Source organism: Arachis stenosperma, chromosome 10 (assembly GCF_014773155.1).
Source record: "Arachis stenosperma cultivar V10309 chromosome 10, arast.V10309.gnm1.PFL2, whole genome shotgun sequence".
NCBI classification, from domain to species: domain Eukaryota; kingdom Viridiplantae; phylum Streptophyta; class Magnoliopsida; order Fabales; family Fabaceae; genus Arachis; species Arachis stenosperma.
In genome coordinates this window covers 7,752,936-7,762,237 of record NC_080386.1, presented here as the reverse complement: position 1 = coordinate 7,762,237, position 9,302 = coordinate 7,752,936, and the positions used below count along the sequence as shown (strand labels likewise).

The window sequence follows — 9,302 nt, the reverse complement described above, 5'->3', positions numbered from 1 at the left end:
TCAGTGGCGTTCACTTCCTCTCCTTCCTCTCCAAATTCGGCCATGTTGATGGCCTTGCACTCTCCTTTTGGATTTTCTTCTGTATTGCTTGGAAGAGTACTAGGAGGGAGTTCAGTAATTTTCTTGCTCAGCTGTCCCACTTGTGCCTCCAAATTCCTAATGGAGGACCTTGTTTCAGTCATGAAACTTTGAGTGGTTTTGATTAGATCAGAGACCATGGTTGCTAAGTCAGAGTTGTTCTGCTTAGAATTCTCTGTCTGTTGCTGAGAAGATGATGGAAAAGGCTTGCCATTGCTAAACCTGTTTCTTCCACCATTATTGTTGTTGAAACCTTGTTGAGGTCTCTGTTGATCCTTCCATGAGAGATTTGGGTGATTTCTCCATGAAGAATTATAGGTGTTTCCATAGGGTTCTCCTAGGTAATTCACCTCTTCCATTGAATGATTCTCAGGATCATAAGCTTCTTCTTCAGATGAAGCTTCCTTACTACTGCTTGGTGCATTTTGCATTCCAGACAGACTTTGAGAAATCAAATTGACTTGTTGAGTCAATATCTTTTTCTGAGCCAGAATGGCATTCAGAGTATCAATCTCAAGAACTCCTTTCTTCTGATTTGTCCCATTGTTCACAGGGTTCCTTTCAGAAGTGTACATGAATTGGTTATTTGCAACCATTTCAATTAGTTCTTGAGCTTCTGTAGGCGTCTTTTTCAAATGAAGAGATCCTCCAGCAGAGCTATCCAAAGACATCTTGGATAGTTCAGAGAGACCATCATAGAAAATACCTATGACGCTCCATTCAGAAAGCATGTCAGAAGGACATTTTCTGATCAATTGTTTGTATCTTTCCCAAGCTTCATAGAGGGATTCTCCATCCTTCTGTCTGAAGGTTTGGACTTCCACTCTAAGCTTACTCAGTTTTTGAGGTGGAAAGAACTTTGCCAAGAAGGCATTGACTAGCTTTTCCCATGAGTCTAGGCTTTCTTTAGGTTGTGAGTCCGACCATGTCCTAGCTCTGTCTCTTACAGCAAAAGGGAATAGCATAAGTCTGTAGACCTCAGGGTTAACCCCATTAGTCTTGACAGTGTCACAGATTTGCAAGAATTCAGCTAAGAACTGATGAGGATCTTCCAATGGAAGTCCATGGAACTTGCAATTCTGTTGCATTAGAGAAACTAATTGAGGCTTAAGCTCAAAGTTGTTTGCTCCAATGGCAGGGATAGAGATGCTTCTCCCATAGAAGTCGGGAGTAGGTGCAGTAAAGTCACCCAGCACCTTCCTTGCATTGTTGGCATTGTTGTTGTTTTCGGCTGCCATGTGTTCTTCTTCTTTGAAGATTTCTGTTAGGTCCTCTGCAGAGAGTTGTGCCTTAGCTTCTCTTAGCTTTCGCTTCAAGGTCCTTTCAGGTTCAGGATCAGCTTCAACAAGAATGCCTTTGTCTTTGTTCCTGCTCATATGAAAGAGAAGAGAACAAGAAAATATGGAATCCTCTATGTCACAGTATAGAGATTCCTTAAGGTGTCAGAGGAAAAGAAAAATAGAAGAAAGAGGTAGAAGAATTCGAACTTGGTGAGATAGAGTTCGAATTGTGCATTGAGGAGGAGTGATACTCCATAAATAGAAGGATGTGAGAAGAGGGGAAGAGGTTTTTTCGAAAATTAATTAAAAAAAATTTTAAAAACATTTTGAAAAACTTTAATTGATTTTCGAAACCCAAGAATGGGAAAGAAATCAAGTAATTTTTGAAAAAGATTTTGAAATTAGAATTTAAAAAGATATGATTGAGGATTATTTTGAAAAAGATGTGGTTAAAAAGATATGATTGAAAAGTTATGGTTTAAGAAGATATGATTGAAATGATATGATTTGAAAATAGTTTTAAAAAGATTTGATTTTAAAAATTAATGACTTGCCTAATAAGAAAAGATATGATTCAAACATTAAACCTTTCTCAACAGAAAAGGCAACATACTTGAAATGTCCAATCAAATCATTAATTGTTAGCAAGTATCTTTGAAAAAGGAAAGAAATTGATTTTGAAAATATTTGATTGAAAAGATATGATTTGAAAAAGATTTGATTTTGAAAAAAATTTGAAAACTTGAAAAAAATTGATTTGAAAACAAAATCCTCCCCCTTGTGCCATCCTGGCGTTAAACGCCCAGAATGGTGCACATTCTGGCGTTTAACGCCCAATGCACTACCTTTTTGGGCGTTAAACGCCCAACCAGGCACACTGGCTGGCGTTTAAACGCCAGTCTGTCCTTCTTCACTGGGCGTTTTGAACGCCCAGCTTTTTCTGTGTAATTCCTCTGCTGCATGTTCTGAATCTTCAGTTCCATGTACTATTGACTTGAAAATAGAACCAAGATCAAATAAACAATGCATGCAAGACACCAAACTTAAAATTAGACACTAGACTCAAACAAGAAACATAAAATATTTTTGGTTTTTATGATTTTGAAAATTTTTTTGGATTTTTTTTTTGGATTTTTCGAAAATTATATGGAAATAGAAAATAAAGGTTTCAGAATTCTTAATTTGGATTCCAGGAATCATTGCAATGCTAGTCTAAGACTCCGGTCCAGGAATTAGACATGGCTTCACAGCCAGCCAAGCTTTCAAAGAAAGCTTCGGTCCAAAACACTAGACATGGCCAATGGCCAGCCAAGCCTTAGCAGATCATTGCTCCAATAGCAAGATTGATAGAGATCAATAAGCTCTTGTGATGATCAGTTGAAACCTCGGTCCAATAAGATTAGACATGGCTTCTCAGCCAGCCAGATTTCAACAGATCATCATGAAACTCTAGAACTCATTCTTAAGAATTCTGAAAAATACCTAATCTAAGCAACAAGATGAACCGTCAGTTGTCCATACACGAAACAATCCCCGGCAACGGCGCCAAAAACTTGGTGCACGAAATTGTGATCATCAATGGCGTCATCAACATGGTACGCTCATTGCAATCTCAACTCTTCATCACAACTCCGCACAACTAACCAGCAAGTGCACTGGGTCGTCCAAGTAATAAACCTTACGCGAGTAAGGGTCGATCCCACGGAGATTGTTGGTATGAAGCAAGCTATGGTCATCTTGTAAATCTTAGTCAGGCAGACTCAAATGGATATGGTGATATACGAATAAAACATAAAGATAAAGATAGAGATACTTATGTAATTCATTGGTGGGAATTTCAGATAAGCGCATGAAGATGCTGTGTCCCTTCCGTCTCTCTGCTTTCCTACTGTCTTCATCCAATCCTTCTTCCTCCTTTCCATGGCAAGCTTATGCAAGGGTTTCACCGTTGTCAGTGGCTACCTCCCATCCTCTCAGTGGAAATGTTCAACGCACCCTGTCACGGCACGGCTATCCATCTGTCGGTTCTCGATCAGGCCGGAATAGAATCCAGTGATTCTTTTGCGTCTGTCACTAACGCCCCGCCTTCAGGAGTTTGAAGCACGTCACAGTCATTCAATCATTGAATCCTACTCAGAATACCACAGACAAGGTTAGACCTTCCGGATTCTCTTGAATGCCGCCATCAGTTCTTGCCTATACCACGAAGACTCTGATCTCACGGAATGGCTGGCTCGGTTGTCAGGCAAGCACTCGGTTGTCAGGCGATCAACCATGCATCGTGTATCAGGAATCCAAGAGATATTCACCCAATCTAAGGTAGAACGGAGGTGGTTGTCAGGCACACGTTCATAGGTGAGAATGATGATGAGTGTCACGGATCATCACATTCATCAAGTTGAAGAACAAGTGATATCTTAGAACAAGAACAAGCGGAATTGAATAGAAGAACAATAGTAATTGCATTAATACTTCGAGGTACAGCAGAGCTCCACACCTTAATCTATGGTGTGTAGAAACTCCACCGTTGAAAATACATAAGAACAAGGTCTAGGCATGGCCGAATGGCCAGCCTCCCAAAGAGGGTTCAATCATAGAAACATGATCAAAAGATTGATAACACAATAGTAAAAGGTCATACTTATAGAAAACTAGTAGCCTAAGGTTTACAAAGATGAGTAAATGACATAAAAATCCACTTCCGGGCCCACTTGGTGTGTGCTTGGGCTGAGCAATGAAGCATTTTCGTGTAGAGACTCTTCTCGGAGTTAAACGCCAGCTTTTGTGCCAGTTTGGGCGTTTAACTCCCATTTTGGTGCCAGTTCCGGCGTTTAACACTGGAATTTCTAAAGGTGACCTTGAACGCCGGTTTGGGCCATCAAATCTTGGGCAAAGTATGGACTATCATATATTGCTGGAAAGCCCAGGATGTCTACTTTCCAACGCCGTTGAGAGCGCGCCAATTGGGCTTCTGTAGCTCTAAAAAATTCACTTCGAGTGCAGGGAGGTCAGAATCCAACAGCATCTGCAGTCCTTTTCAGTCTCTGAATCAGATTTTTGCTCAGGTCCCTCAATTTCAGCCAGAAAATACCTGAAATCATAGAAAAACACACAAACTCATAGTAAAGTCCAGAAAAGTGAATTTTAACTAAAAACTAATAAAAATATACTAAAAACTAAACCAAATATACTAAAAACAATGCCAAAAAGCGTACAAATTATCCGCTCATCAAGCTCGTAACGCATAGGGTAGGTTAGCCATCCTTACTACCTCTCCGTTAACGTGATCGACCTCATCCATGAGTTGCCATTAGGGTTTCCTTTCCACACCAAATAGTCGATATCAAGGTGATCAGTCTCAATATCAAAGGTCTAGTGCTTCAATTATCCCAAAAAGGCACTCATAAACAAGCATGCTATGCATATCAAACTGATATCCTAAATAATGAAAAGAAAAGACAACCCAGAGTATGCAATGAAGCATAATCAGTCTATCCTTCAGGCTCACGAGGACGAACCGCTCTGATACAACTAAATGTAACACCCCAATAAACCTAAGCCTTACCGCTAGCCATAAAGCAAAGGTTAATCAGACGTTACGACAGTCCTAAGGCTTATATATATATATATATATATATATATATATATATATATATATATTATATATAGAAGGAAATAATATATTCTAGAATCCTGATGAAGGATTTAGCTCAAAGACAAAATTACAAAAGCGTGAAATGTTCACACAAAGCTAACGCATAAGATACAAGGTATAGGTATAAGAGAATAAAACATATATAAATATAAGAATATAATAATCATAGAGAACTAGCCACAGCTTGCGGAGTTTAAGCCGACTAGTTACAAATAGAAAGATACAGAGTTTTAGAATTAAAACAGCTTATACAACCTATCTCTCAAATAAGCCTCTAAGGCTATAAAGATAAATATACAAAAGGTGAGAGAATACTATGACGAAAGTAAAACAGAAATAAACAAGGGACGAACCATACTCTGCTCTGTCACCAATTCCGCAATCTCACCGAAGTAGATTGTGACCTGCATCCGAAAAACAACAACAAAGTATGGAATGAGAACCGGAGGTTTTCAGTATGATAACAGTGCCCAATGATGTAAGATGTAAGGCTCCAGGACGCCGAAGGCAATCCTAGAACTTCACATCACATATAGATATCCAGGCTTAGAGCAAAATAAATAAATAAAGAACTTAACCATAAACCATAAGCAAGGTTATCTAACTTAGGGGATTTCTAACTAGACCTAGTCTCACTGCTGTATCCCACAGCCTTTGCTACCCAAACCTCTGTGCGATCCCATCGCCACCACCTACCTAACCTCCTCAACACCAGACAAACACAATTAATGCAAACAAGTAATATACAGGTAATAATCATATATCGTAATTAATTCAAGAAGCAAGTAAGCATATTATACAATTAGGCAAACTCAAGTAATCAAAGCAAACAAGCACATAAAAGATGCATATGATGAATGCCTGTCCTATTGGCTCATGATATCACTTTTTGGTCTATAAATGCCAACCTGACACATCCTTTCGGATGTCGCCTTTCTGTCACTTCCGAGGATATAGCGCCTGGCCCGCTCTTGTTCTGAGAATATAGTGCCTGGCATACTAACGCACGCTACCGTTCTAATGATATAGTGCCTGGCCCACTTGCATGCTCAATCCGAGGATATAGTGTCTGGCCCACTCTTGCGGCAGAAAAGGAAAACAACAATTACACATAACTCATCACAAATTATTCCAAGGATATAGTGCCTGGCCCACTCTCTTTCAAACACTATCGGTCCGAGGATATAGTGCCTGGCTCACTATCCACATCCACAAGTCCATCAACATCAACTCATCATCATTTCTCATCTCAAATCACTTCCAATTATCAATTTTTAACATTCCAAGGATATAGTGCCTGGCACATTCTCTTTCAAACATTATCATTCCAAGGTTATAGTGACTGGTACACTCTCAACATCCATTCAGGATCATTCATTCCTTTTTGAGTCCTCAGCTCATTACATCCATTATCAATTCATACTTTCCATCCCAAACTCATTAGTTTATCAGTGTCTCAATTCATTATCTGCAATCACCCAGTTCACTACTCTTCTTCTCTCTCAACCAAACTCATCATCGGTACACCAGAAACCTAAACCTCCGTTTGCTAACTTTTCAAAATGACATCAACCAAATCTCTAAAATTCTTTCCCAAGTCCTCATACCCAAAATTAAGCCCAAAAGTCTTAAAATGGTGTCATAGATGATTACAAGCCTGTTGGTAAGGTGAAATAGTTGAAACAAAGTTTAAGTTTGAGAAACAAGGCGTGTGTGTATGCACAAGGGTGTGCGTGCGCACGCCCGGGAAGATTTTAAAAGTGTGTGCACGCACAGGGATGTGCGTACGTACAGGTACTAAAATTTGTTAAGTTTGTTCACTCGCACAGGGTGTGCTAGCGCCCCCAACAGATGACCCTTCCCAACTTTTGCGTGCACACAGGTCTGTGCATATTCACAGGTTGTAAAACTTCCTTGGTGTGTGCGTGCGCACAGCCATACCAGAAATCACAAATTTCTGCAACTTTGCAGAATTTCAGATTTCGACACCACTCTTTGAATGATCATTACTTCCTCTACAAAATTTCAAATTTTACAAACTTTATATCAAATCGAAGGGTTTTCAATAATCTTTAGTTCTAAACCAAATTCAACAAATTTTGAAAACCGAGGCAGGAATTATGATCAGACAAAGTTCACCAAAAATCCATTTTTACGCAAAAAACTCAAAATCTCAATTTTAACCAACTCTCAATCCAAAATCACTTATCCCATATTCAAAATAGTCCCAAGGTACCTAAATGTTGAGTTAAGAAATTAACTAAATTAATTAGTGATGACAAACATTATTTTTGGGCAAAATAAATAATTGGTGTTGATTAATTGTATTTATTTTTTTACTAATTGTTTATTGTTGCAGGCTAAAATTTCAATAGCCCAAATGGAATAAAAAGCAATTAGCAAGGATGATTGGGCTGAAAGCAAAAATCAGAAGCCCAAGAAAAAGCAAAAGATAGAAGCCAAAGAAATTAGATGGGCCAAACGGGTTACATGAACCAAACCGATCCAAGCCCGTATCCATCCCACAAAGCTTCTCTTGTAAGATTGAATTCTTCACTCCTCCAAAATGTGCAACGTATCTCTTCTCTCTGACCAAGTCAAATCAGCTTCAGAAAAGTAAGAAAGAGAACGAGAGTGAAAGAGCTTCTTCACCAAGCAAATCACCAAAGAAGCAAGAAAGAGAAACTAAGCTTGAAAGGCAGAAGTCATCTCAACAAATCCAAACCAAATCAAGCTTAGATTATAGGTAAATCTTTTCCTCATACATGCAACTCGGTCTCATCTCTTCTTCCCAACTCTCTGCTCTATCCGAAAATGGCATTCAAAGGAAAGTTGTGCTCTACCCTATTCTGCTTCACATCTACGGTCACAAGTGATACTTGGGGACCAAGTAGTTTTTCAATGGCTAAGATCAAGTTGACCATGAGAAGATTTCTATGGTTACTGCTTTGTGGCTTTCGGTCAAGATGAGGAAGTCAGAGGAAAAGTTTCTACTCTGGGGATTAAGGTGAAAAAGTGAATCTGTGGGTTGGTGAAGCTCAAGGCTCAAGGTGTTGACCTTGGAAGAAGATCCAAGCAACATGCAATGAGAATAAAGGAAGACTTCTTGCTCATTCAGAACTAAGGAGAGAAAACCAGAAAGTGAGAACAGTGTTCTATTGAGAAGTTCCTCTACTTGGATAATGCTTTCTTTCAAAGAAGCATTCGGCCAATACTGAAGAACTGCATCTGAGGTTTGCGAATCTGGTTTTGCACATAGCAAATAGGCTGCTGATGAAGTCAATCTCCTTCATGTTTTACTGATTATAATGTACTTTTCCAAGTTTATCTTTCTATAATTTCTTGTGAGAAAAGGCATTGTGAGAAAGCTCAAGTAAAAGCCATGAGTGGAAAAAGGCTGAGTGATACACTTGAGAGAAAAGCCTAGAGTTATTTTTCTGATTTTTTTAGGTTGGCTAAGTGTCTTGTATCTTGTACCTGGTTGGTATCCCTTTCTTAGTTGGGTTAGCACTAAGAGTGAATAGTTAGGTGTTAGCATAGCCAATGTCAAGTTAGGTTAGAACTCGAGAGTGAAATTGGTGTATGTAATACTGTTAACTATAGTGAAATTCTTCCATAGTTGTGGAGGAGACTGGATGTAGGTTGCATAGCACAAGGCAACCGAACCAGGATACATGCTGGTGTTCGCTTTTCTCTTCTCTGCTGAGTTCTGTTTTCTAATATTCACGAGACAAAAATAAATTGTCTCATAAATTTCCGCTGCCGAGTTCAAACAGAATCAGAATTACAATTTTGTTTAAAAGGGTCATAACAGCAACTTGAAAAGGAAGGCATAGATTCAACCCCCTTCTCTAAGCCTACCACAACCTTCACTAAACCATATTCATATACCTTTCCTTCAATCCATACTTAGCAACACATAAAGATCATCAATTCTCACTATCAAATACCTAATAATACCCTTACTAACCATCATCATCATCAATTTCAACATCAATCTCCAACATCATACTATCAACATCAATGTAGCTATTTATCAATCATTCCAATTCATCAATACCATTTCCACAACTCATCATCAAATATCAACAATACCAACAACTCTCAACAATATTACACATCAACAATAATCCACCCACCTTAACATAACATCAACCACAAGGTTCAATATCCAAAAATCATCATCAACATACATCATCACACATCATAATCATCAATATCCTTTATTCCAAACCACCACAACATTTTACATTAACTCATTACCTTAATTTCTCATAATCCTTACTTTT

At 38.7% G+C, this 9,302-nt stretch overlaps 1 non-coding gene across 1 annotated transcript; it reads left to right on the top strand.

Moving 5' to 3' along the window:
- The first annotated feature begins 803 nt into the window (after positions 1-803).
- LOC130959546 (small nucleolar RNA R71) lies at positions 804-911 on the top strand. The gene has a single exon (XR_009078619.1). It is a non-coding gene; the product is annotated as a small nucleolar RNA R71 (small nucleolar RNA).
- Positions 912-9,302: the final 8,391 nt, after the last annotated feature.